Source organism: Nelumbo lutea, chromosome 6, assembly GCF_056320005.1.
Source record: "Nelumbo lutea isolate HS-2025 chromosome 6, American lotus-T2T, whole genome shotgun sequence".
NCBI classification, from domain to species: Eukaryota; Viridiplantae; Streptophyta; class Magnoliopsida; order Proteales; family Nelumbonaceae; genus Nelumbo; species Nelumbo lutea.
The window spans coordinates 36,973,126-36,995,336 of NC_142689.1; the positions used below are offsets into that span (position 1 = coordinate 36,973,126).

General features: G+C 42.3%; 1 pseudogene across 1 annotated transcript; it reads left to right on the forward strand.

Annotated features, from left to right (window-relative positions):
* The first annotated feature begins 2,793 nt into the window (after positions 1-2,793).
* Positions 2,794-5,362, forward strand: LOC148848576 (short-chain dehydrogenase/reductase 1-like; annotated as a pseudogene). The gene is made up of 6 exons (XR_016101287.1): positions 2,794-2,857; positions 2,990-3,074; positions 3,182-3,424; positions 3,575-3,682; positions 3,785-3,943; positions 4,505-5,362. The product of XR_016101287.1 is annotated as a short-chain dehydrogenase/reductase 1-like (transcript).
* Positions 5,363-22,211: the final 16,849 nt, after the last annotated feature.

The window sequence follows — 22,211 nt, forward strand, 5'->3', positions numbered from 1 at the left end:
TTTGAATGGACCCAATCCAAAGTAAAATCTATTCAAATAAAATGCCAATATAAATTGGGTTTGGGCGTTAATTGGACTCCGGATTTCCTTGTGTATTTGGAACATCTCCCGTATAAAATATTATTTAGGAGGATGAAAAATTTTTCATGTGTGGATATGATGTTATGTGCATTGGTAGATATGGGCAAAGTTATTGTGGGTATGGAGATCTGAACTTGTTTAATTGACTTATATATGAGATCAGAACCCACTTTTCCATTTAGGTGTGGATTGGAAATATTTTTTGTATTTGTCATTGAGAGATGTTTTCAATATACAGTTAGGATGTACTTTCAAATTCTGAGTCTGAATTTACTCTTCACACAGCACTTTACACCGACCTCACTGGCATATCCCAGTACATGTTATTATTTCATGGGAGATGCCCCAAGGGCTCAGATCTACTACCCATGAGACCTTACAGCTGTGCATTAGGAATATCCCCTTTATCATTCATTCATGGGGAGGTATTCCCAATATATGGTGCTGGTTCTCTGTGGGAACAACTAATGGGTAGAAGATAATCAATGTGTTCCCAACGCACATTGGGATGTACCTGTGAGGTGTGTTTTATGAGGAGCAGATCTCAATTGGCAAATTCTAATTTAATACCCTCCTCAGTCTTTACATAAATACAATACACTGATATAAGTAGCTCTCTTTGTTTTTACCAAGGTTTTTAAAGCCGAACCGTTCAGGGGCCCGGTTCTTGGGTTGAATAGTCCGACCATTCGAACCGAATGGATAGTTCATTTTGACAAAAGAAATACAAATTTTAAAAAACAACAAAAAACCGTTGAACGATTTGATCGATTCAACCACCTAGATCAACAGTTTGCTGACCAAATCAATGGTTCTTGACCAAAAAGACAATTATAAGGTAAAAGAAACCTATCAAGTGACTGATTTTCGGTTTTTCCGGTCTAGTTTTGAAAATCATGATTTTTATCACATCATTCATCAGGATATCATTTGGCATTCCTCCAAAATAGGAAGCTTAGGAATTAGAGTTAGGAATAAGTGGGGCCATAACTATTGTCGTAGCAAGTCACCAAATCACTGGGTGTACGTGGTATGCATGGCGAGTGGTTTTATGCACCTTGCTGTACTGTTTTGGCTCCTAATTTTCCTATGTGTAATAAATAAGGGGAAGTCTCACCAAAACCCACTTCACAAATTTGTGGGGTAAATCATAAATGAAGATTCCTCTAAAAAGAGTTGACATTATTTCTGAAATTGGATCTAATCCCAACAGCCAGTCAGCCATGGAAGTCGTTCTTGTCCTTAGTCATCGTGGCTAGAAATTTCTGATGCGCAGCTGTAATGGTTGTTGGACGGTTGGACCCTGTATTAGGACCAGATCTGGACTTGTTAAGCTCTGTTTGGTTTGTGAGATGGAAGGGAAGGGAAAATATGGAATATACTTGAATATTCTTCCCCTCTTGTGTTTTGTTTGTGGGATGTCATGAGATGTGATAAGAAACAAGTGGAAAAGGAGGGAAATTCTTGTTTAATAGAAATAGTGTTTTTAAGAGTTATATACCCATGGCTTAATAATAAATTATTAATTATTTAATAAGACAATAACAAAAGAATTAATTGCAATTAATTAATAAATACAAATTGATAATGTAAAATATTAATAATAAAATATGATTAATCAATTAAATAATTATTTTTATCATTAATTTATATAATAAATAAATAATAAAAGTGTTAATTAATTAAAAATAGCTAGTAATACAAAAAAAATTATTAAATAAAAATTACAGTTAACTAATTCATAATCAATTAATTATTAATGTGCATTAATTAACTAACTAATTACAAAATTAACAAATAAATATTGTAATAATTAAATAATTATTTTATCTCTCATTTAATTAATTAAAAAATAATAAAAATATTTTTTTAATTAGAATTAATTAGCAATAGAAAATAGAAAATATTAATTAATTCATAATAAATGTTAGCAGCTAAATAAATAACTAATTAATTATGAATATCTAATTATTATTGAATATTAAAATGATAATTAATAAAAATATCATTATTTGTTCATTTATTATTTATTTCATAAATAAAAATAAAGATTTTGATTAATTAAAAGTAATTAGTAATGCAAATTAGGAATAAATTCTTAATTAATTCATAAGAAATATTAACTAATTAATTATAGAATTAATTAATAAAAACATTAACAATTATTTTTTAATTCATAATAAAATACAAAATAATACAAATGCTATTATAACCAATTAATTAATTAATAATTGTGATTAAGGTTGATTTTCTCACTATTTTTCTTTTTACAATAAAATTGGGGAAAAAAACTTGGGAGAATGGACTGTTCAGCACATGCTAAGAATTCTTAGCTCCACAGTACAATTGGGGTAGGTGCAAGCTCCAAATTCATATCAATACACAGGGAAGTATTGGTGTTTTAGAGTGGGGCTATTTGTTTCAGTGGAATTCAGAATTCTGCAATTGTGGTGCAATATACTTTTCCGAAAAAACTTCCACCCACATTTCTTTTATCATCCCACCCATCCCATCGTTTCCCATTCCACCAAAATCTCTCAAACCAAATACAGTCATAATTTCCTTCCAGCTGGGGCCTGATCCTGCCTGGATCCACCAAACTAATCAATGATCAACCAGTGAGCAAAAGGAAGAGAAAGCAGCCACCACGTGGTTTTAGGCTTTTACCACTGGGGTCATTGCACCTATAATTTTTTATTCCCAAACGCCCCGAAAAAGCTGCCTCAGCCAATCAAGATGATGTCTCATTTCCATTGGTTTAAAACTTTGAATCAAGGTAAAAGCCAGACCAGACCAAGCTTGAATATCTCAATAAACGATGTAATCAACGAAATAGCTAGATCTGGTGAGATTACGAGTCAGGATAGTCTTAATATTGTAATTGCCTCCATTGTCACATCTTATATAGGAAACTCCTTGGACGAAACGAAGTTCTCATTTCACCAAAAGAACATGGCAGAAATAGTCAACTTGCCTTCTCCTTCATCAAAGAGGTAATTATCTAATTACTGCTTTTCTTGAACTTGTTCTTCAATTATTTTTTTCTGAGACGAAATCCTCTCTGATCGTCTAGCATTCCCCAACTTCGGCTCTATTGTAGATGTGCAGTGATCACTGGTGCCAATAAAGGGACTGGACTGGAAATATGTCGACAATTGGCCTCCAATGGTGTAATGGTGATATTAACAGCTAGAGACGAGAAGAGGGGTGGTGAAGCTGCTGAGAAACTCAAAGGATCTGGCCTTCTAATGTAGTTTTCCATCAGCTTGACGTGATGGACACATCCAGTATCGCTTCCTTGGCAGATTTCATCAAAACCCATTTTGGGAAGCTTGATGTTTTGGTAGAAACTTCACTTGATGTATATTTAGAATTAGAGACTCAAACAATTCCTGATCAGATTTTGTTATAAAGTTGTCAATCGTTTTGAGATTCCTTTGATGGTTGTATATAATAGAATGGATAAATTAAGTGAAACCACAACTATTTTCAGGTCAACAATGCAGGAGTTAATGGAGTCAAAGTTTTTGATCCTGATGCTTTCATGTCCGGTCTCCTTGCCGTTGGTGGTAGTGGTGATGGTGGTGGTAGTAGTGGTGGTGTAAGTCTCTCATTGTTATTAACCCATGATTAAATTAAACATTATCTGTACTTTTTCTAAGTAAGTTGTAATTTCCTTGTGGTGGTGATGGTGGTGATGCAGTCAAATGAAATAACGACACAGACATACGATTTGGCAGAAGAATGCCTGAAAACAAATTATTATGGCACCAAACGAGTCACTGAAGCTCTCATTCCTCTTCTCCAGCTATCTAACTCAGCTAGAATTATCAACATTTCCTCCTCCCTCGGGAAACTAGAGGTACAGATTTCCTCCTTCAGATCAGTTCCAAATCATCTGAAACCAGATAACTATCTTGTGGTATTCAAAACAACAGGGTCCATGTATATCCAAAAAAAAAAAACATAAAAACAAAAGGGTCCGTTTGATTTGTAGTTGGAATTGGAATGATCTATTCTTATAATCTGTTTAGTTCAGATAGGAATCGAAATAGGAATTGAAATTAGTTGGAACAGAATTTCATTTTCTAGGGAAAGGGGTGGAATGGTCATTTTCTCGTGGGAAAATGTGATTTCACCAAAAATGGGAATGGAATTTCAATTCCACACAACTCAACAGTTAGAATCGAAATGGTCCATTCTAATTCCAATTCTAGACTCTTATTCCTACAAACCAAACGGACCCAGTCTTTTCTCATCTTGGTGACCAGAGCCAGGAATGAACCTCTGATATCCTTGGTGAATAATATATATTCTTCTTTAATTTCTTGTGTTCTCATTCTATGAATTTCAGCTTTCGTTTTATAGTCATCCGTTCTATTTTTGATATTGGGTTTTCCTCCGTGTTTCTTTCTTACGCCAGAATATCTCCAATAAAAAGGCGAAACAGGTTTTAAGCGATGTGGATAACCTTACAGAAGAGAAGGTAGATGAAGTATTGGACGAGTTTCTACGCGATTTCAAGGAAGACAGCTTAGAAACGAATGGTTGGTCTGCTAGTGGATCTGCCTATAAAGTCTCCAAGATAGCTATCAATGCCTATACAAGGATTATGGCGAAGAGGCTTCCTAATTTCAAAATAAACTGTCTGTCCTGGATATGTGAAAACCGATATGACCCAGAACACGGGTGTTAACTGCTGATGAAGGGGCGGAAAGCCCTGTAAGTTTGGCTTTGATGCCTGACGGTGGTCCTTCTGGCTTCTTCTTTTCCGGCAGGGAAATTGCACCCTTTTGATTAAAAATGGTTAAGAAATAAGAAATGTCTCTCTTTCCGAAGCCATTAAATCTGAAACAGCTTAACTGCTTTTCTGGTCCAAATTTGTGCTTTTCCGGCACAAATGGGTCCGTTAGTGGGCTCACTTATTGAATGTGGTTGAAGTTGGAAGAATAAGTTAATAGGTGTCTCTAGGTGTTGGGCAATGCATGGAATATAGAGCCACGTGGGCCATTTGTGAAAAGTTGTTTATTAATTTATTACTTATTTATGGGTCAACTAGTAGTGAGAGTGTGTCATTATAGGTCATTTGTGTATGGGTCTAATGGGTTATGGCCTTATGGGTAGTTGTGTGAGAATTGGAGTGTATATATAATTCCATTGTTTCTTTGAGAGGGATCAATTGAAGAATCTTACTTAAACAGTTCGGTTTTTTATTGGAGGTCCCTCGTCTCCCTTGAAGTTCTATTGGAAATGTAATAAAAAATGTTGTATGCTTGTTCAATATGCTAAAAGCCTTAATACTGATGAAACAAAAAATATCCTATACCCCTCAATATTGAGAGGGAATAAAAAAGGCAAACAAAGAAGATCTTCAAGAAAGTTGAAAAAATACTACGTCCTTCAAAGATAAAATTCTTTCTCTACCTTGCAACCAAGGATAAACCTCCCTCTTAAGAGAGTCTCCATAAGAAAGCATTAAAATTGAACCTCAATGCAATTCGTGCAGAATGAGTGGGGCTGTAGTCCACATCCTAGTTAACTATCTAGTGGCATAGCAGACATGGAGGCTAGTTGGAAATTACATCCCCACCCCGACAAGATTGAAGGAAAAGGTAATGAAACTTGATGTGGATAAGCTTGGCCCAGCCCACTAACGCCTGCTAACGTCAGCCACATCAAGAGGAAGCCCTGCTGCATTCGTACGGAGTCAATCACATAACTATCTAGCTTACCGCCAGGGGCTGCAGCCTAACCTTGTACGGCTCTCATTCGAGGCGTTCATCTTCACCTACCACCAGCACGCTCAAGTATAAATAAGAGGTAATTGCCCCTTAAAAGGGGTTGAAACAGAGTAACTCCAACATTTACTCACTCATTTACTTCCTGCACCTACATTGTCTACTTAGCATTAATTCAGCAAGATCTGGTGCATCCAAGGACTCTCTCCAAAAGCACTCTCACACTCTCCCCTGCTTCACACCTCGTACTAACTTGAGCGTCGGAGCCTCCACCTCGGGTATCCACCCCGAGGCCTCTGACACTCCCTGTCTTGCAATATCTCAGGTCACCAAGGACCTTGCCTCGACAAGCAGTTCTCGTCTACCATAGTCCTCGGAAGGAGTACTTCGCCTCAATTTGTTGTCCTCGGCTTCAATCAGCCTCTTCTGAAGCCTTGAGGTCCTCGGATAATGATTAGTAAATTTACCTTGTTGCCCTCGGCCAACTCGTGCGGCAACAATTGGCGACATCTATTGGAGCGTGGTTGCTAAGACGACCCCCACTCTAGGTTAAACAATAATAACACTCTAGATCCAAACCCTCTTTAAGCTTGAAAATGATGGTAAGGAAAGCCAGGAACAATCCGAACCTGGTTACCTATGAATAGTTTCAGGCCGTCCTCGATTGTTTGGACCGCCTCACCCAGCGAATGGAAGAATTTTGCCCCCGACAGGAGGTCCCTCTCAAGATGACCGCCCCGCTGGGGTGTTAGAGGATCAAGTCTGACATGAGAACATCGAGCTACCAGCCCTCGGCCATGGTAATCCACTAGCTAAACCATTAGAATCAGGCAATAACCACCTCCCAGACTCACCTCGAAGGAATGTTTGTCCTCCTAGCCAGAGGGAGAGTGTGCCCAGTCAATCCGAAGGCAGTCATCAATCTTTGGAGCAGCACCACCGTTGTCATAGGGAGACCCCCCAGGACGATGGAGGGCAGTTCGGCTGCCCTGGAGTTTGCTCCCAAGGTGAGGATGCCTTCACTACAAGTACCATTGCGGCATTGGATACGACACCGATGACTGCTGCGATCTAAAGAATGAAATAGAGTCCCTCATTCGCTGAGGACACCTCAAGCAGTTCGTCGGAGGAGAGGTCGGTGCCTCGTCATCCCAGCAACAGCAACAGCAGCAGCACTTGCAAGTGGCAGGCATCATCGACGTCATTGCCAGAGGCATGGCCTCAGGTAGAGCCTCAGATTCAGCTCGAAAAGCCTACGCCAGGCAGCTCAACATCCAAGAGCCTGCCCCGAAGGAGCAGAAATACCCAAACACTCCATAGAGGCCGAGATGTTCACATGCCCTCGTCTTCACCAATGATGACTTAGAAGGGGTTACTGTCCCCCACGACAATGCCCTCATGGTCGCAGCTATCATCTCCAACTTTATTGTGAAGAAGATTTTGGTGGATAATGGTTAGTCAGCTGACATCATTTTCTATGACACCAATGAGAGAATGAAGCTCGCATCAGAGATTCTTTAGCCATCAGAGATTCTTTAGCTAGCTGACACTCCTCTCGTCGGCTTCTCCGGTAGCGTCACCAGGTTGGAAGGAAAGATTACCCTACCCATCACGGTAGGGACAACGCCCCACCAGGTGACTTGGATGCATGAGTTCCTAGTGGTGAAGGTTGCCTCTCCCTACAACGCAATAATGGGAAGACCAACCCTTCATGCACTAGGGGCAGCCATGTCCTCTTATCACCTGGCCCTTAAGTTTCCCACTGAGTACGGCGTCAGAGTCATTAGTGGGAACCAATAGATCGCCCGCCAATGCTACGTGGTGGCACTGAAGGGAAAGAATAAGGAGGCCTTATCATTGGAAGGCCTTGACGCCCAGGAAGAATCAATGAGCCGAGGCCAACCAGCCGAGGACCTCATCTCGGTTCTCTTGGATGAGTCAGCCCAAGAAAGGACAGTCCGCGTCTGGTCCAACCTCCCCCCTAAACACTTATCTGAACTGGTAAGTTTCCTTAGAACGAACACCAATGTCTTTGCTTGGTCCACCGCTGACATGCCCAGAATTGACCCTTCGGTGATTATTCACAGGCTGAGCGTGGACCTGAGCTCTAAGCCAATTCGGCAAAAGAAGAGGAACTTTGCACCGGAACAATGGAAGGCTATAGGAGAGGAAGTTGATAAGCTACTCGAGGCCGGATTCATCCGTGAGGTACATTATCCCAACTGGTTGTCTAATGTGGTTTTGGTAAGGAAATCTAATGGAAAATGGAGGACCTGTATTGACTTCACAGACCTTAATCGAGCCTGCACGAAGGACAGTTTTCCTTTGCCGAGGATAGACCACCTCGTCAACACCACTACAGGGTATGAACTGCTTAGCTTCATGGATGCCTTCTCCGGGTACAACCAGATCCAGATGCACCCCGACGACAAGGAGAAGACATCTTTCATCACTGTGCACGACACGTATTGCTACAAGGTAATGCCATTCGGCCTTAAGAATGAGGAGGAATGTTGAAGCCTATGTGGACGACATGGTGTTGAAGAGCCTGAAGGCCGAAGCGCACACCTTGGACTTGGCCGAGACCTTTGATACTCAATCTGAGCAAGTGTGCCTTCGGGGTGAAGCCAACCCCAGGGGCATTTTAGACATGAAGCCAACCCAAGCAAGGTACAGGCCATATTAGACATGGCACCCCCTCGGTCAGTGAAGGAGATTCAGAGGCTCACCGGCAGAATAGCCACCCTCAACCGCTTCATGTCGAAGTTGGCAGACCACTACCTTCCCTTCTTCCGCACCATCAAGAACATGAAAGATTTCCAATGGACAGAGGAAGGCCAGTGTGCCTTCGACAAACTTAAGTTGTACCTCACCTCACTTCCGCTCCTCACTTGGCCGGTGTCAAGGGAAACCCAGTATTTTTACCTATTAGTCAGAGATGAGGCCATCAGCTCGCTCCTGGTGAAAGGTGACGGAGGTCAGAGACCTGTGTACTATGTCAACAAGGTCCTCAGTGACGCTGAGACCCAGTACCCTGAAGTGGAAAACCTAACTTACGCCCTCGTCACCTCGGCTAGAAAGCTCAAGCCGTATTTCCAAGCCCACTCCATAGTGATCTTAACAAACCAGCCCCTTAGGGCCATCCTCGCCAAGCTAGAGACTTCGGGGCACCTGATTAAGTGGACAATAGAACTGACATTGTTTGATATACAATACCAGTTGAGGCCCGTGATTAAATCGCAAGCCTTGGCTAACTTCATAGCATAAAGCACTTTCAGCATGCCCCTCGGTCGGCCTCACGAAGATGATCCAGAAGAAGCACGACCAGTCGAGGAGGTCCCCCCTGCGTGAAGACTTTTTGTCAATGGTTCATCCAACGCCAAAGAAAGTGGAATGGGTCTCATTCTCCTCACCCCCAACAATGTTGTCATAGAATATGTGATGAGATTTGAGTTCCCTACGTCCAACAATGATGCTGAGTACGAGGCCCTCTTAGCAGGGTTGTAGTTCGCCGAGACTTTGGCTCCAATCACGTTGAAGTCCTCAACGACTCACAATTGGTGGTGAATCAAGTCAACGGAGAGTACGAGGCCAGAGAACAAAGCATGGCTAAGTACCTCACCAAAGTTCAATAGTTAGCCTACCACTTCCAGTGCTTCTCTCTACAGCAAGTCCCATGAGCCGAGAACTCCCAAGCCAACACCCTCTCCAAACTGGCGAGTACCTCGGATGCGGTCCTCGGCCACACTGTGTGTGTGGAAAGACTAGCCCAACCCTCTATAGAGGACATCCAAGTCCTACCCGTGGAAGCCGAACCATCTTGGATGGATCCTTTCATAGACTTCCTACTGACGGAGAGGCTATCCGATGACAGGAATGAAACCCGGAAACTCCGATGACAGGCATCGCACTACACCTTGGTAGAAGGAAAGTTGTACAGGAGGTCCTTCACCTTGCCTTACCTCCAATGCCTCCATGAGGAGGAGGGTGAGTACGTGCTCTGGGAAATTCACAAAGGCATCTGCAGCAATCCACTAAGCAGGGGTACTTTTGGCCGCTTCACAAGGATGCGGCCGAGCTGGTGCAGAAATGTGAGAGGCATGCCAATCTCTACCACCAACCAGCCACCACCTTCTCGGCCCTCAACAGCCCCTGGCCCTTTGCCAAGTGGGGGATGGACCTCCTCGGCCCCTTCCCTCAGGCAACGGGAGGCAAGAAGTACCTTGTCCTCGCTATGGATTACTTCACTAAAAGGGTGGAGGTTGAACCTCTAGCCACTATTACTGCATGGGCAATTCAGAACTATTTTTGGAAGAACAACATTTGTTGCTTTGGCCTCCCCCACATGTTGGTCACGAACAACAGAGAGCAATTTGATGACGCTAAATTCCGAGAATGGTGTACCCCAAACGAACGGCCTGGCCAAGGTCACGAACAGAACCATCCTGGACGGACTAAAGACCAGGCTGGATAGAGCTAAAGGCCTATGAGCCGATGAACTACCCAGCGACCTCTAGGGGTACCGAAACCACACCTCGGACAGCGATGGGAGAAACCCCCTTCGGCCTAACCTACGGCACAGAAGCAGTGATCCCAGCAGAGATTGGCCAACCAATGCTTTGGATCCAAGGGTATACCGAGGACGGGAATGACGAGGCACTCAGAGTAAACTTAGACCTGTTGGTAGAAACCCGAGAACAAGCACAGATTAGGATGATTGCCTATCAGCAGCGAGTGGCCCCCTACTACAACTCTAGAGTGAAAGAAAGACACTATAGAGAGGGAGACCATGTCCTCAAGAAGGTCATGGTTCCCGAACCTGGAGTAGGAAAACTAGGGTCCAACTAGGAAGGCCCCTATCAGATCAAGCAAGCTCTCGGCCCCAACACATTTTGATTGGAAAACTTAGATGGAAGACCCGTCCCTCGGATGTAGAACTCAGAGAACCTCTGGATGTACTACAGATGAATATAATTTTTAGATGAAAGTAATGAATGAATGAAGCAAATTTCCTCTTCACTTCACCTCATCACCTTGTCACCTCAGAATGTGGTGACCCCCTTGGCTATCTACACTCAACGGAAAGAAAATAATGAGACAGATCCCTCGGCTTCAGCGATGGGATGCCTTGGCCTCCCCCAAGAGAAAACTTGGTAAGAATGAGTCAGGGGAGCTACACCCCGATGGTGCTACTCCGCCATGGCTCTTCATCCACCCAAGTACCTCGGTGGTATACTTCAGCCCTAGACCTCGGCCAAGGTACCAGGTCTCTTCGGCCTTGCCTGGGATAGTGCGGGACTTGGAAGGCAAGCGAGCCCCACATCGAGAGTATACTCTGCCTCAACTCCCAATATCCTGACAAGCCGAGACGAGTGTGCAAATAAATGAATGCTACGGCTGAATCGTGTGTGCCTTGTGTATCGTGGTTTCAACCTTTCAGAGGGGCAAGGACCTCTCACATGAAAAAAAAAGAAAGGAAAGAGACAACATACACAAAAAATGGCTTCGTTCATTTCATTCACTATTCATTGATCTTGTACAGTCTTTGCAAAATATTGTATTGTGTTCAAAAATAAAATAAAATAGATGGCAACTATTACAGCAACAGAACAAAATAAGAAGGGGAGAGGTCTATGCCTGGGCCTTCTCATGGGCCAGAGGGGGAACGACGTCTTCACCTGGGGGAGCCTCGGTAGGAGTGTCGGGGATCACTTGCAGTCCCTCGACATCAAAATCCGGTAGCACTAGTAGGAGTGCCTTCTTAGTATCTTCTATGCCGTTGAGGTAAGATGACAAAGCGTACTTCGCCAACGCATCCAAGTAGTTGGAAGACTTCTTGTACGTTTCCACTACCTTGGCCGCTGCCTTCTTTGACTCCTCTACTGAAGCTAGGGCTTTGGCAACCTTCGCTTCCGCCTCGACATCTCTCTTTAAGGCTTCGACAGCCCTCTTCTCAGCCTCGACAGCTCGTCTCTCCGCTTCCGTGATGATACTCTCCAACCACACCCACTCCACTTGCTCTTTGGAGAGCCCTTGTCGCGCCTCCTACAGCTAAACTTCAAGACAGTCTCGAAGCGATTGTTCATCTAGAAGTGCCTTGCGAAACTTCTCGTGCTTCTCCTCGGTAGCGGCAGTTACCTTCTGGAGCTTCTCCTCTGCGGTCTTCTTCTCCTTCTCGGCCTTGTCGATGCGACCTATGGCCATCCTTGTTCGGTCCCCCAAACCGACAAAGTTCAAACAGGTCTTCCACAAAACTAATCAGCAAAGATAAAAAATAAAAAAGAAGCATATACATGAGGAAATATTAAAGAAAGTCTTACCTCGGCCAAGTGGTACAGGCCCTCGTTGTAAATTGACTTGGGGTCGCTTTGTAGAAGGCGGTAACGATCCCTTGGCAGGATGGATCTGCTCACCAGCTCCTAGCAAATCCCCTCATCGCGGATGGAATCCCCTTCTCAGAGCTTCCATTGGGGGCAAAAAGTCATGCCAGCCCCTTCTGTCCTCTCAAAGGTGCCCTACACGAATGGGGGGGCTGACAAAGGACCAGATGGGCGCTCCCCAGGCATGGACCTCCACACCACCTCCTCGGCCTGCCTATCTATGTTGGCAAGCTTCCACGGGGGCTCCTCCCTCGGTGTGTTTGCAATGGGCCTCTTCTTTCCCGCCTCGGGCCATCCATTGGTCTCTTCGGCACCTCATCCCGAGTGGTGGGCTTTTTAGGCTCTTCTCCCTCGATGGTGGCCTTCTTTGGTGCCTCCACCGTCCTTTTCAACGGTACCACCGTCTGCTTTTACCTTGGAAGGTACTTGTGAATCCCCCCTTTCTCGGGGTAGGGGCAACTTCGTCACCAGGCCTCTTCGTTGTCTGTCCACCGGCCTTCTTCCTAGCCTGCTTTGCCTGGGCCTTCACCAACAATCACTCCTTGACGTCCATTGGCACTTCTGTGAAACAGTAAAAGAAAGTAGTTAGCATATCAACAAAAAGAAAAAGAAAAGAATATGGAAGACACACTAACTACATAACCTCTCCTACCGAGGGGGGTTGGGCTAATCACAGCAAAGACAAGGGAGACCTCCTCCTCCACCAACAACTTCGCCTCCCATTACAAGTAGATGAGTGTCGGGGATATCTCTCGACGAGGAGGCAGGCCTCCCCCTAGTCGGAACTGAAGCGCCAGCCCTCGGGGCATGAGACGTAGAAAAACTTGTCCTTCCACCCATGAACAGAAGAGGGGTTATGCACTGGCTTCCCTCTCCTCGGGTGGAAGTAGTACATGTCAGCCTCAGAAGCATGCTTCCTCAGCACGAACATGATGCGGAATAGTCTCCATGTCAACTCCACACCCCTAACTACATCCCCCTAGTCGGAACTGAAGCGCCAGCCCTCGGGGCATGAGACGTAGAAAAACTTGTCCTTCCACCCATGAACAGAAGAGGGGTTATGCACTGGCTTCCCTCTCCTCGGGTGGAAGTAGTACATGTCAGCCTCAGAAGCATGCTTCCTCAGCACGAACATGATGCGGAATAGTCTCCATGTCAACTCCACACCCCTAAGCTGAGCCCATACCATCATTGCCACGATGGACCTGAGGGCGTTAGGTACGAGCTGGCTGATAGTGATGTCGTACCACTCCGTAGCTCAGAGATCAAGGTTGGGAGGGGAAACCTAAGGCCAGACTCTAAAAAATGCTGGTAGATGCAGATTTCCCCCTCCTCGGGGGCCCATGGCCTATCCCCACGTCGGGAACCCTCAGGCTGTAGGACCGAGGTATATGGAACCTCTTCGCTAGGGATTTGACCTAGCACACGTCCAAGGAGCTGTCAAACTCCGAACGTGGGATCCCAACGTCAGCCACCCTTCGAGCAGCACTCCCCCTTATTGGTTTGGTGATGAGTTCCATGGCATCACCCTTGGAGAGAGGGGATCCCTCAGGCTCCCTTGGCGACACTGAGGCGGCGCTTTCATGGGGAGAGTCATTTCCCTGGTGACTACCCTTGGCACCCCCCAAGGTTAACCTCTCCCTCAAAATGGCCACCTCCCGTCGATGGGGGATTACAACTAGAGAACCTAAAGAAGACAAGGGTGAGGGGGTTGCAGGAGAGCTCCCTCCCAAGATGTTCGGGAGTTCATGGCACTCGAGACCAGAGTCTAAAAATTACATTTTGAGATTACCTAAAATGAATGAAGTGTCCCAAAGAAAAGAAAGAAGCAAAGGAGTTCTGGAGACTTGGCAGTTAGGGAATTGTGTTCACTCAAGTGCAAGGGTGTCTAAGTTCAAATGGAGAAGAAAAGCACTGTCAGGGCCCATATTTAAAGGAAAATGAATGGCCAAGATTTATCTAAATCCGATGGCTGATATCAATCCGCTCCCACCATCCAACTACGGTGTGCTACCTAGCATAGGCCCTTGAAAGATGAAACAACGCCCAAAACAACAGTTCAGATTGGCACAGATCCAATGGATGTGGGAGCCCCCTAGAGCAGGCCCTCAAAAGATGAAACGACGCCCAAAGCAATGGTTTAGATCAACACAGATCCAATGGATGCGGGAGCCCACCACTTCTATGAACCAATCTCACCGCACCTCCTAACGCATGCCCTCAGAAGGCAAAACGACGTTGAGTGAACTACAAAGGCCGCCTGCGATAACTTGCTAAGCGAACCGAAAGTCTCGCTCGTCATGGACCACTGGGCAGACCGTTCAACCCGACAAACACAAGACTCCTGGGATGGCTGTCCCTTGCACGGTAGCCCCGCTAATGTGACATGCCCGTGTAGGATACGGGACACCCCTGCCAGGCTGAGGCATTCACTTCGCACGGGCTTCTGAACTGAAGAGTGATGACACGAACAACGAAGATGACACCACTGCAAGGTATCCCCCGAATGAAGATTTCAAAGGCATAACAACCACTACTCCCAATGATCGAAGCCAAAGCCTCACTTCGATGACCATCCTCATTACGGGCAAAAGCCGAGGCCTCACCTCAGAGTGGGGGGCAAGTGATGTGGGTTAGCTTGGCCCAGCCCACTAATGCCTACTAACATCAACCATTGTAAGAGGAAGCCCTACTACCTTCATATGGAGCCAATCACATAACTATCTGGCGTACCGTCAGGGCCTACAGCGTGACCTCGTATGACTCTTGATGAACCTACAATTTATTTATATTTTATGAGATTTTTGCATGAAATTTTATGCTGGTTTAATTAGATTTTGCCCTATTTTAGCTTGATTGCAAGAAAGATTTCAGGGGGAGCCAAATCAACAAAAAGAAGGCAAAAGCAAGAAAAGAAAGCCCAAAATTTATCAAGTTCAGCCCGGCCCAGCCATGAGAGCAAGGGAGTTTCATTCGGCCCAAGTAGTGCAAGCTAACTCTTTGTAAACCCAAGGGAAAAAGCCTAGCAAGAAGGAAATTTCGGCCCAGCCCATTTTTAGCCCAAATAACAGCCTAGAGTGTAGCCCACATGAGCTCAAAAGCAAGCTAAGTTGTAGCCCAAATAGCAGCCCAAAGGGAGCTAGGGGCGGCAACTCCTAGAAGTTTCTTGAAGAGAAGGAGGAAGCACTCTAGAAGGTTCATGAGGGGTGTAATACACCCAATTCTAGAGACTTCAAGAAGGGGCAAGAGCCCCCTTGAAAAACTATATAAGGAGCCCTCTAGGAGGGGGGAGAGGTGTTCAATTGCTTGAGAGGAAGGCTCTCCCACTCTTAGAGGTTCGGCCACCTTGAGAGAAGAGAAGAGAAGAAGGCTAGGTGCAAGGAAGAAGAAGAAGAAGGGCTGAAGGAAGTTCAAGACAAGCAAGCTAGAAGAGAAGGTGAGTTCGAATTGAGGGTTTGTGATTCAAAGATCTTTTGTAATAAATCATTTGTAGTTTCATTCTCTTTTGATTCGAATTCAGTTTCTTTGTTATATTTTCTTTCTTCTTTCTCCTTGTTTCCATTCTTCCTTGATGTATTTCAACTTGTAAAATTTCAGTTCAGCAATCTAATTCTTTTTGATTCATTCAAATGGTCATGAATTATACTTGAAGTTTCTTGAATAAGGGTGTTATTGTAGAGTAATTCGGCCAACTAACCTTCAAAACTCAGATCTGAATTCTCAGATCTGAGATTGCAAGATCTGAATTGCTTGAAAGAGAATTCAGATCTGCAATTTTCAGATTGGCCGAATTAATCTACAGCTTGGAATTCCTAGAGTGCTTGAGAGAGACTCTAGGAATTCAGATCTACTATTCAAGAACTGAATTGAGTGCAAGGTTAGAGATAACTTGCACAATTCAGTTGGTGATCAATTCAGATTTGAATTGATGCCTTAGAAGTGTTTGAAGAAATGTATGCATGGGGATTAGATTCTTGCTAGAGATAGAAGAACCGTCACTCATGCATAGGATGAACATGCGCTTGAGAGAGGCTGTTCATGACCTTGGGGTTTCACCAAACCAAGGCTCAATCATGATTTATTCGAATGATCCAAATTGATAGATTGCTGAATTCTGAGATTGACATTTACTGCTTACTCTTCTAACCTGATTTGAAGGCAATTGGGCCAATGATTTAGATAGATTTTAATTTAGGATTTCTTAGCTTTCATTAGAGTTTTGATTTATTTGTTGATCAGATAAGAAGTGCTCAATTTAGTATTGGTAATTGTTTCCTAAATCCTCGTGGGAACGATACTTCACTCACTACTTTATTACTTGAACGGCTAGTGCACTTGCTAGTGTCACAATGAGCCACACACCAAGTTTTTGGCACCGTTGCTGGGGATTTATAGAAGCAATATTAGGAAACATTGAGCATTCTTAATCTGGTATCATTCAGCATTGCATTCATAGTTGGTTTAATTTGCTTAACTTTACATTTTAGCTTTGAATGCAACTGCTGTACTACTGTAGTTATGTTTCTTCTTCCTTAATTAGATTACTTTCTTTTTCTGGTTTCAGTTTCATTTTAATAAAGGCATATTTGATTTCTATTCAATCTTGGTGTTGTTCCCTTCAAAAAGAAAAAAAAAAAAAGAAAAAATTCACAAAAACATGAGTGTTGCAGATCTGAGTTGCATTCGGCACTCAGATCAGCAGATTTCAGATCTGCAGCACTCAGCTGAAAAGAATTGCTTGTGTTTCAGACTTTTATTTCTTTTTCCATTACAAAAAAATAATAATATATAAAATGAAAAAAAAGGAGATCTTTTGAACAACAAGAGGAGCAATTGAGAATTCGGATCAGAATTCAGATTTGAGTTCAGATCTGAATTCTGCTATTGCAGATCTACAATAGTTCAGATCTGAGTTCCTCTGAACTCAGACTTGAACTGATGCAATTTTGAGGGGAATTGGGTGTCATCACCACCCCAATTCACCCTAGGGCACTTCTGCTATTCCCCAAAAAAACAATTTGGTAGCAATAACTGAAGGTAAGGCAATTGAGAAATCAGATCCGAACTCAGACTTGAGTTCGGACCTGAATTCTGCTATTGCAGAACTGCTCAGTTCAGATCTGAGTTCAGATGAACTCAGACCTGAACTGATACAAGTTTAAGGTGAATTGGGTGCCATCATCACCCCAATTCACCCTATGATAAATCCGACATACCCCAAAGGTAATTGGATAGCAAAGAATGAAAAAGAAAATTCAGATCTGAACTAATACAGATCTGAACTATAGTTGAGGACTGAACTGATACAGAGCACATTTTGGATTTTGGGTGAACTGAACATTTGCTTTATCCACTTGTAACCGAGCTACATTAGCTAAGGAGGTGTATGTTTGGATTGAATAATTGTTATGCCTCAGATATTTAATAAAAATTAGCACTTTCCAAGTATTTCTATTAGCATTCAGATCTGTAGTAGGGATGCTACAGTACAACAGTTAGCAGACCTGATTTCAGGTCAGGTTTGTGCTTTCGAACACCCACACATTCTTGGATGCTCTTTGTAAAATAAAAAAGAAAAAAAAAAGAATAAAAAAAATTTATGATGACCAGCTTTGATCTCTTTTGAGAATGATCTAAAATTGGACTCAGTTCTGTTCTGCAACACTGCTAAATTGCAGCAGTAACAATGCCAAACAGTGCAGACCTGATTTCAGGTTTCTGTAAATTTGTGGACTGAACAGCTTAATATATTTGAGCTAGACAGATTTGGGCTGATATATATGGGCTGATATGAGATCTTAAACAAAACATGGGCTGAACTAATTGTGGGCTGAATTTACAGGTTGTATGCATTGCAGACCTGATTTCAGGTCACAGAAGTCTTCAAGATTATGAAACCATACACTTGCATAGCTTACAAACCTGAATCCAAACCTGGCTCAGGTCTGGTTGTAGCCCAATTTAAGCCCTCTGAAGGCACATTGACAATTCAGCTCTGAATAGCAGCCCACAGTATAGCAGATGTAAATGGTGATGTGCAATAGTTTCAATAAGTATATTCAATTCAGACTCCAAATTTTATGGTTTGTAAATTGTATATTTGAACTCAAATAAATTGTATTTGAATTTAGATGCTATAATTAAGGAATGTAAATAAGATTGTTGGTTTGGATTCCCTTTTTAATAATCAAAATCATTTATGATCTAAAATCAGTGGTTATTTGAATGCTAGTAACCAATGATTTCAGTATAAATGACTACTGTAATTTCAGATCTGAACTCAGATCCAAAGGTGACTATTCTCAATAGGTAAGTTTGCAGATCTAATTTCAAGTCTCTGCAATTTATTGACGCATACAAGACATATAAGTTGGGACTTGAAATAAGAAGTCTTAAACTCTTGAGTTCGGACTTATTTCAAACCTAATTGCATCATTATTCAGACTTATTGATGTTAGGTTTTTTTGTAAGACTGTTCTCAAAAGCTAAGACTTCAGGTCTGATTCTATTAAGAGCCTGAAGAGCAGCCTAAAGATATTAAATTCAGCAATTGATTTTAGATCTGATTATAGTAGATGTTAGATATGTTTACTTCTATTTAGTCTAGAATAGTGTGTAATAATATCTATTGCTAATTTAGCTAGCTTTCTTTTTCATTAATGATCTACTTCACACTTGAATGCTGGTTTTCAGTAATGGAGCTCTGTTTTTCTTGTTTATAAAAAAAAAAAAAAAAAAAAAAAGAGAGAGAGAGAGAGAGAAAAAGAGAGAAGCAAATGATTTTGGTTTGTCTTATTAATTACTTGGCTTTGTAAATTTTTCTTGTATAGCTGGTAGATTAGGATTACTTACATTCTTTTGAATTGTGAATAGTAGTCTTTATTTATTATTTGGTTTAAATTATTTTTAGTTAGAACAAAGCTTATGATTTCTGTTACAAGTAAATTCTAGCAGAAGAGGCTCCCACCAAAAGAACTCTTGCATATCTGGAAATTAATCTTCAGGAAATCCTCTTTACCCTTCTCTTTACTTGATGCTCTTGCTAGTTTTATTGTTACTGCCTAACACTACGAACATTGAAGACAATGTTCATCTTAAGTGTGGGGGAGTGAGCCCGAGGCTAGGGTATGGGGGTTGAAACCATGCACCTCATTCACCCCAACACACATATGCAGGCAATGACATAACCAAAAAAGACTGGAACCCCTCAAGTTCATTACTATTTATTTGATGATTTTTTTTTTAAGAAGGAATTCAATGAGTTGAGGGAGACTGATGTACTTGTTAAGTTTTTATTCTTGTGAATGACCCAATTTGATATATGTAGGAGAAAAGGGGAGCTGAATATGCCTTTCAGCATGAATAGCCCTAACTTCCTTCATGTGTATGGAAGCCCTTGATTTCATTGTTAATGGTCAAGAAAGCTAGTGCACATCTGAAGTATTGATTCTTGAGGTTCAATAATTGCAAAAAAGGACAAAAGCCCAAATTGACTCCGCTATTTTGAGCTGAATAGTAAAACTAGCAGCTCAGAACATGAGTACTATTTACCTACCTCAAGTAAGTGACCAGTGTGAGATGGAGCATAAGATGCACTCACACCAAAAAAAAAAAAAAAAAAAAAAAAAAAAAAAAAAAAAGTAAAAGAGAGAAAAGTGTGTGAGATGGAGCATAAAATGCACTCACACCGGAAAAAAAAAAAAAGAAGAAAAGGGTGAGATGGAGCATAAGATGCACTCACCCTTAGAAATAAGTAATTGTGGTGACAACCGAGGTTCAAAGGGGCACTCTAAAGTTGAACTCTCATTAAGATTTAGTTACAGATGTGAAACTTAGTGAAATTTGGTTATTAACCTTGACAATTAAGGAGCTGATTTATATATGAATTAGGAGTGAAGGCTAGACTATGATGAAATTCATATTCTCCTTTCCTTGGATCTGATACATATCTTAAACGGTAATTTACAAGAATAAGAGTTGAGCACTTACAAAAGTTCCCCGACTACTCAATGCATTTCTATCTTAAAAAGTTCACCAGGTAAATGGTGAGAACAGAAGGGGGGAATGTTAAGTTTATGGCTGATGTCTTTGCTTGAGGACAAGCAAAAGCTTAAGTGTGGGGGTATTTGATGAACCTACAATTTATCTATATTTTATGAGGTTTTTGCATGAAATTTTATGCTGGTTTAATTAGATTTTGCCCTATTTTAGCTTGATTGCAAGAAAGATTTCAGGGGGAGCCAAATCAACAAAAAGAAGGCAAAAGCAAGAAAAGAAAGCCCAAAATTTATCAAGTTCAGCCCGGCCCAGCCATGAGAGCAAGGGAGTTTCATTCGGCCCAAGTAGTGCAAGCTAACTCTTTGAAAAACCCAAGGGAAGAAGCCTAGCAAGAAGGAAATTTCGGCCCAGCCCATTTTTAGCCCAAATAACAGTCTAGAGTGTAGCCCACATGAGCTCAAAAGCAAGCTAAGTTGTAGCCCAAATAGCAGCTCAAAGGGAGCTAGGGGCGGCATCTCCTAGAAGTTTCTTGAAGAGAAGGAGGGAGCACTCTAGAAGGTTCATGAGGGGTGTAATACACCCAATTCTAGAGACTTCAAAGCCTAGAGTGTAGCCCACATGAGCTCAAAAGCAAGCTAAGTTGTAGCCCAAATAGCAGCCCAAAGGGAGCTAGGGGCGGCAACTCCTAGAAGTTTCTTGAAGAGAAGGAGGGAGCACTCTAGAAGGTTCATGAGGGGTGTAATACACCCAATTCTAGAGACTTCAAGAAGGGGCAAGAGCCCCCTTGAAAAACTATATAAGGAGGCCTCTAGGAGGGGGGAGAGGTGTTCAATTGCTTGAGAGGAAGGCTCTCCCACTCTTAGAGGTTCGGCCACCTTGAGAGAAGAGAAGAGAAGAAGGCTAGGCGCAAGGAAGAAGAAGAAGAAGGGCTGAAGGAAGTTTAAGACAAGCAAGCTAGAAGAGAAGGTGAGTTCGAATTGAGGGTTTGTGATTCAAAGATCTTTTGTAATAAATCATTTGTAGTTTCATTCTCTTTTGATTCGAATTCAGTTTCTTTGTTATATTTTCTTTCTTCTTTCTCCTTGTTTCCATTCTTCCTTGATGTATTTCAACTTGTAAAATTTCAGTTCAGCAATCTAATTCTTTTTGATTCATTCAAATGGTCATGAATTATACTTGAAGTTTCTTGAATAAGGGTGTTATTGTAGAGTAATTCGGCCAACTAACCTTCAAAACTCATATATGAATTCTCAAATCTGAGATTGCAAGATCTGAATTGCTTGAAAGAGAATTCAGATCTGTAATTTTCAGATTGGCCGAATTAATCTACAGCTTGGAATTCCTAGAGTGCTTGAGAGAGACTCTAGGAATTCAGATCTACTATTCAAGAACTGAATTGAGTGCAAGGTTAGAGATAACTTGCACAATTCAGTTGGTGATCAATTCATATTTGAATTGATGCCTTAGAAGTGTTTGAAGAAATGCATGCATGGGGATTAGATTTTTGCTAGAGATAGAAGAACCGTCACTCATGCATAGGATGAACATGCGCTTGAGAGAGGCTGTTCATGACCTTGGGGTTTCACCAAACCAAGGCTCAATCATGATTTATTCGAATGATCCAAATTGATAGATTGCTGAATTCTGAGATTGACATTTACTGCTTACTCTTCTAACCTGATTTGAAGGCAATTAGGCCAATGATTTAGATAGATTTTAATTTAGGATTTCTTAGCTTTCATTAGAGTTTTGATTTATTTCTTGATCAGATAAGAAGTGCTCAATTTAGTATTGGTAATTGTTTCCTAAATCCTCGTGGGAACGATACTTCACTCACTACTTTATTACTTGAACGGCTAGTGCACTTGCTAGTGTCACAATGAGCTACACACCAACTCTCATCCGAGACATTCATCTCCACCTACCACCAGTACGCTCAAGTATAAATAAGAGGTAACTGCCCCTTAAAAGGGTCTGGAACTGAGTAACTCCAACATCCTTACAAACAAACCTC